This window comes from Trichechus manatus, unplaced genomic scaffold (assembly GCF_000243295.1).
Source record: "Trichechus manatus latirostris isolate Lorelei unplaced genomic scaffold, TriManLat1.0 scaffold00057, whole genome shotgun sequence".
Taxonomy (NCBI): domain Eukaryota; kingdom Metazoa; phylum Chordata; class Mammalia; order Sirenia; family Trichechidae; genus Trichechus; species Trichechus manatus.
The window spans coordinates 3,292,484-3,299,421 of NW_004443993.1; the positions used below are offsets into that span (position 1 = coordinate 3,292,484).

Genomic DNA, 6,938 nt, shown 5'->3' on the forward strand with positions numbered 1-6,938 from the left:
AAGACCAGATTTACTGGCCTAAAGGAGACTGGAGAAACCTCGAGAGTATGGCCCCCAGACACCCTTTGAGCTTAGTTTTGAAGCTACCTCCGAGGTTCACTGTTCAGCCTGGGAGTGGACAGCCCCGTAAAACCAAATGAGACTAACGAGGTACAGGAGTCCAGTGACAAGAGCCAGAAGGCAGATGGGGACAAGGAAGCTGGTGATAGGGAGCCCAAGTTTGAGTAAGGATAGTGTTGATGTGTTGTGAGATTGTTAACCATTGTCATCGGGCAACATTTGTAGTAAGTGTTAAATGAGAAACTATTTTGTTCTGTAAGTCTTCATCTCAAGTGAGAATACCAGCACAATTGGAAGAGAGTAGTCAATGTCACTGAATTGTGCATGTAGAAATTTTTGAAACGGTGTATCTTTGGCTATGTGTATCTTCACCAAAAAAAAAGGTTGAGAATTTAGAGGGTTAATATGTTGTGGGGTTGTTAACCAATGTCGTAAAACAACATGTGTACTACTGTTTCATGTGAAACTATGTTCTGTAAGCCTTCGCCTGAAGTACAATAAAATATTTAAAAAAAAGATGTATGCGTAAACTCAGCTCCAAGGGATTTCATAAAAATGTACTTGAAAAAGGCATGTAACGATTTCTCCAACTTTCTAAAATTTAGTTTCCTTAATTTTAAAATGGGAATTATATGATCTTATATGACTTTTTTGAGGAGTAAGTGAGTAAAAAGTTGTAAAATGCTTAGCTTATTACTTAGAACATAGTAATCAATCAATAAATGGTAGTTTCCTTCCCCATCTCTTTAGGACACAAATTAGAGCCACTTAATTCTCATTTAAAAGATAATTATCCTGTTCTAGTTGATTTATATCAGACTTTGCAGTCCAAATATGAGAGAATCAAACTTTTTATTTCTCAGTTTATTTGACTGATGAAAATCCAAACAACAAAGCACAGTACAATGGTTTGGCATTATGACAAAGCAAAAATTAAACTAGGTTTTTTGCATATCTACATGTCATAACATCTTTTGAATGAAGAAATAGTAAAATTATAAAAGATTTGACCTCAGTAAACAGTTTACATTGATAAGCTTTTTGTTTCATTTTTAAAAGGAATAAAATAAAGAATGAACATATGGACTTGCAAAAAAAATAAAGAAATAAAGAAGAAAGACATAAAGTATCAGTAAAAACAAAACCTTCAAAAGCAAAAGAAATGAAAAAGAAAGGAACTCAGCGCAGGAGAGTAAGACGAACAAAGAAAAAGTCAGCACCACAAAAAAAAAAAAAAAAAAAAGCACTACAAAATGCAATCCCAATCCTCAGAATATATCCTAGAGAAATAAGAGCCGTGACACGAATAGACATATGCACACTCATATTCAATGAAGCACTGTTCACAATAGCAAAAAGATGGAAACAACCTCGATGCCCATCAACAGAAGAACGGACAAACTATGGTACATACACACAATGGAGTATTATACAAAGTTAAAGAACAATGATGAATCTGTGAAGCATCTCATAACATGGATGAAACTGGAGGAGATTATGCTGAGTGAAATAAGTCAATCGCAAAAGGACAAATATTGTATGAGACCTCTACTGTAAAAACTCATGTAAAATTTACACACAAAAAGAAACAATCTGTTGGTTACGAGGGGTGGGGGAGCGGAACTAAATAGAGAAGTGGTAACTTTGGTGAAGGGTAAGACAGTACACATTACTGGGGAAGCCAGCACAACTTATACAACGAAAGGTCATGGAAGCTCCATAGACACTTCCAAACTCCCTGAGGGACTGAATTGCTGGGCGGAGGGCTGTGGGGACCATGGTTTTGGGGAACATCTAGCTCAATTGGCATAACACCATTTATAAAGACAATGTTCTACATTCTACCTTGGTGAGTAGTGTCTGGGGTCTTAAAAGCCTGTGAGTAGCCATCTAAGATACTCCATTGGTCTCACCCCTTCGGGAGCAAGGGAAAATGAAGAAAACAAGATACAAGGAAAGATTAGTCCAAAGGACTAATGGACCACAGCTACCAAGGCCTCCACCAGACTGAGTCCAGTACAGCTAGATGGTGCCCGGCTACCACCACTGACTGCTCTGACCAGGATCACAACAGAGGGTTCTGGACAGAGCTGGAGAAGGATGTGGAACAAAACTCTAACTCACAAAAGGACCAGATTTACTGGCCTGACAGACTGGAGAAACCCCGAGAGTATGGCACCCAGACACCGTTTTTGCTCAGTGGTGAAGCCCCTCCCGAAGTTCACCGTTCAGCCAGGGATTGGACAACGTCATAAAACAAACAGGATTAATAAGGCACAGTAGTGCAGGGACAAGGAGTAGAAGGCAGGAGGGGACAGGAAGGCTGGTGATAGGGAACCCAAGTTTGAGAAGGGCAGTGTTGACAGGTCTTGGGTTTTTAACCATTGTCATAGGGCATTATGTGTACTGTTTAATGAGAAACTATTTGTTCTGCAAACCTTAATCTAAGGTACAAAAAAAAAAAAAAGAATTATCTATGTAAGATCAAATTGACAACAGCAACTCAAAAGTTTTGATGGGAAGCCTAGGTGATAGTGAGTTGAAGATAATGAGGATGGAATAATTTGGAAAAGGATAGTGAGAATAGCAGCACAACTGGAAGAATGTAATTGATGTCACTGAAATGTACATGTAGCAACTTTCAAAATGGTTTAACTTTGGCTATGTATATTTTAACCAAAAAAAGTCCTCGAGGTCGAGAAGGGAGACTGTTGACATGTTATGGGGTTGTTAACCAATGTCATAAAACAATTTGTGTATTGACTGTTTTATGAGAAACTATTTGTTCTGTAAACCTTCAACTAAAGCACAATTTTAAAAAATTTTAAAAAAAGAACTGTATGCATGTATTCTGACTTGCCTACAAATTCACACTTAGGAACCCATCGCTTTTGTAACCAGGGGACAGACTGTATTCTAGATACAGAAAAGCTAGCTGCAAAAATTAATAGCTTTAATTCTTCCCTTTCAATTCGGATGTCTTTTGTTTCTTTTTCTTGCCTAATTGCTCCAGTTAGAACTTGTAGTACAATATTGACTAGCAATTGTGAGAGTGGGTGTTGGATTTTGTTAAAAGGTTTTTCTGCCTTGAATGAGATGATTATGTGGTTCTTTGCCTTTGTTCTATTGCTGTGTTGTATTACATTTGACTGGTTTTCTAATATTGAAACCACCTTGCATTTCTGGGATAAATCCCACCTGATCATGGTGTATAATCCTTTTATTATGCATATGGATTCAGTTTGTTAGTATTTTTGGGGGGATTTTTGTATCTTTGTTTATTATAGATACTGGTCTGATATTTTCTTTTCTTGCGGAGTTTTTGTCTGATCATGGTACCAGGGTGATGCCAGTCTCATAGAATGAGTTAGGGAGAGTTCTCTCCTCTTTAGTTTTTGGAAATGATTAAGAAGGGTTGGCATCACTTATTCTGTAAATGTTTGGTAGAATTCCACAGCGAAGCTGTCTGGTCCTAGGCTTCCTTTTTTGAGAGGTTTTTGATATTGCTTTGATCTCTTCACTTGTTATGTGTCTATTGAAGTATTGGATTTTTCCTTGAGTTAATTATTTTACTGACTTTATGAATTTGTTATCTATGAATGTCTTTGATCCTCTAAACATTCTTCAACTTTCTTCAGCTGAGTGTCTCGAAAGTAGATCTGTATAGGAAAGAGTGAATAGCACAGAAACCAATGAAGAAAGAGTCTAGAAAGAATAGTTTTTACCACAATTGAGAAGTGTTGCTGAGGTGGGTGTATGGTCTTAAGTGTGAATGCTTTACTTGTGAATTTCCTGAATTCAAAATACAGAGAGCTGGGTGCCTGTAATCTTGCTTCCTTTTACCAATCTTTCTTTACTTTCCCAGTGGTGTCTCTGCAAGGTGGACCAACAGAATCTATGTATCTGAATTCTTACTCTTATGCCTCTCAGAGGATCCAGAACTGCAGCCCCTCCTTTTTGGAATGTTCCTGTCCATGTACCTGCTCACCATGCTTGGGAACCTGCTCATTACCTTGGCCGTAAGCTCTGACTTCCACCTCCACGCTTCCAGGTACTTTCTCCCCAATCTATCCTTGGCTGACATTGGTTTCACCTCCACCACAATACCAAAGATGTTTATGGGTATCCACACACAACACAGAATCATTTCCTATGGCGATTGCCTAATTCAGTTGTCTTTTTTTAGTTTTTATGGATGCATAGACAATCTATTCCTGAAATTGATGGCCTTTGATTGGTTTGTGGCCATCTGCACTACCACCCATCATGAACCCTCAACTCTGTGGCTTGATGGTTTTAGTATCTTTTTTCTCAGCCTTTTGTACGCCCAGCTGCACTGCTTGATAGTGTCACAACTTACCTTCTGCAGAGAAATGGAAATTCCTCATTTCTTCTGTGACACTTCTGAACTCATCAACCTTGCCTATTCTGACATCACCACTAAAAACAGATTAGTGTATTTTGTTGGCGGGATCTTCGCAGGTGTTCCAGTTTCAGCAAGCATTTTCAATTATACTCGAATTGTTTCCTCATTCTGACAGCCCCATCATCATGTGGGGAGTATAAAGCATTTTCCATCTGTTGCTTTCACCTGTCTGTGGTTTGCTTATTTTATGGAACAGATATTGGAGTGTCCCTCAGTGCAGCTGTCTCACCTTCACTCTTGAGTGGTGCAGCAGCCTCAGTGATGTTCTCCTTGGTCACCCATATGTTGAAATCCTTCATCTACAGCCTGAGAAATAGGGATATGAAGAGGGCCCTGCAGAGCGTCTTCAGCAGACCAGCATAATGGCAATACCTGTGCTATCTTTTTTGGTCTAAGGATTAGAATAGGCAGAAAACGAAACATGTGGAGCTGGAAAGTATCCTCCTTTGGTCATAAAATTTTTTTGACTATCATTGCTTTCATTCCCCTTGATGTTTCTTATCAGAATATTGATTATTTGACTCATTTTTTGAGGAACTGGGGGATGTTCTGGAATCTGTGGTACATCATAATATATGCCAAATTGAGTCCTATAAAACCCATGGAATCTTCTGTATTTGTAATCTATGACCCAGGCATCCTAGTGAAAAGCAAAAATTTCTTTAAATAAAAAATGCAATCCACCACCCTTTCCACAGTTCATGCCTATTTTCCGTACTCCATCTATATCAATTTTATCTATTTATGCAGTTTAGGTGTAATAATGCTTGTTATTAGTCCTCAAACTTGGCTTCATATTGAAATCATCTGGTGAACTTTAAAGATACTCATGCCTGATTTTCACCACCAGAAATTCTGATTTATTTAGATTGAGGTGTGTGGTGAGCCACAAGATTTTTCAGAGCACCTCGGAGTTATCAGTGGGCAGCCAAGGGTGGAAATTACTTATCTAAGTGAGACCATTGTTCAAAAATGACTAATATGACTTGGGTCCTTTATTCTTCATGAGCAGATGCGGAAGATCTGAAAGAGATCAGAGATCACAAAGGGGAAGATATGAAAGAACTTCAGGCAATGTGATTTTTCTCAATGTTCCTGGTATTTCTTCAAATATCTTCTCCCTCCATACGATAGAGCTGGTCATATATACTGGATATTAAGCTCTTGTGGCTCTGTTCCAAATTCACCTTCTATACTATACTTTGTGATGTCAGAGTAGAAGTCATCCCATCCCTGCTGTGATTTTCTACCTGACTTTCTTGCAGTGTTCTTCCAATAGTTGTGCATAAAGATCACAACCCCCCCCCAAAGCAAACCGTTTTACTATACTTCTTATCCTTTGATATGGTCACTACATCCTGTAGGTACTAGCACAGTGTTACCCCTTATTTTCTTTTATGCTTTTCAGTCTTTCAATACCTATTTACCTATATTAAACAACCTTCATTAAAATTAATAGTGCACTTTCTTTCTTCTTGATTGAGCCCTGACTGATAAATTGTAACATGGAGAGTGAAGGTGTGTTATCGTGTATCTTCAGTTGTTGTTGTTGTTGTTAGATGCCATCCAATTGGTTCCAACTCATAGTGATGCTACATACAACAGAATGAAATACTGCTGGGTCCTGTGCCATCTGCACTATTATTGCTATGTTTCAGTCCATTGTTGCATCGACTATGTCAATCTATCTGGTTGAGTGTCTTCGTGTTTTTCTCTGACCCTGTACTTTACCAAGTATGATATCCTTCTCCAGAGATATAAAATAGGTTAGACAAGTAACTAAAAGAAGCAAAGACAGGGGAGGATAGATGTTACACCACATGAAGATCACTCAGGCACAAAAGCTCAGAGCGATAAGGATATTTCTCCAGAGCTGACAGAGAAAGCCTACACCTAGAACCAGCACCCTGAATTCAGATTTGTAGCCTCCTAAGGAATTTGTCCTTGAGCTTAGAGTAGCTAAAGCAAAAGGAAGAAATGATGAAGTAGAAGAGCTGAACAGAAGATTTAAAAGGGTGTCTCAAGAAGGCAAAGTAAAGTATTACAATGAAATGTGTAAAGAGGTGGAGATTGACAACCAAAATGGAAGAACATGCTCAGCATTTCTCAAGCTGAAGCAACTGAAGAAAAAATTAAAGCCTCTAGATGCAATATTGAAGTATTCTATAGGAAAAATATTAAATGACACAGTAAGGATCAAAAGAAGATGGAAAGAATACACAGAATCACTGTACTGAAAAGAAATTGGCAACATCTTAGGCCACAGAGCAATCCTCAACAATATCAAAAACACTGAGATAATACAAAGTATCTTCTCTGACCACAATGTCATCAAGGTAGAAATTAACAACAGGAAGAGCCAGGGGAAAAAAATCAATTATATACAAATTAACAACACCATGCTTGCAAACCACTGGGTAATAGAAGAAATCAGAGATGGAATTAAAAAATT

At 38.2% G+C, this 6,938-nt stretch overlaps 1 pseudogene; it reads left to right on the plus strand.

Annotated features, from left to right (window-relative positions):
- Nucleotides 1-4,034: 4,034 nt before the first annotated feature.
- LOC111820945 (olfactory receptor 18-like) lies at nt 4,035-4,849 on the plus strand (annotated as a pseudogene).
- Nucleotides 4,850-6,938: the final 2,089 nt, after the last annotated feature.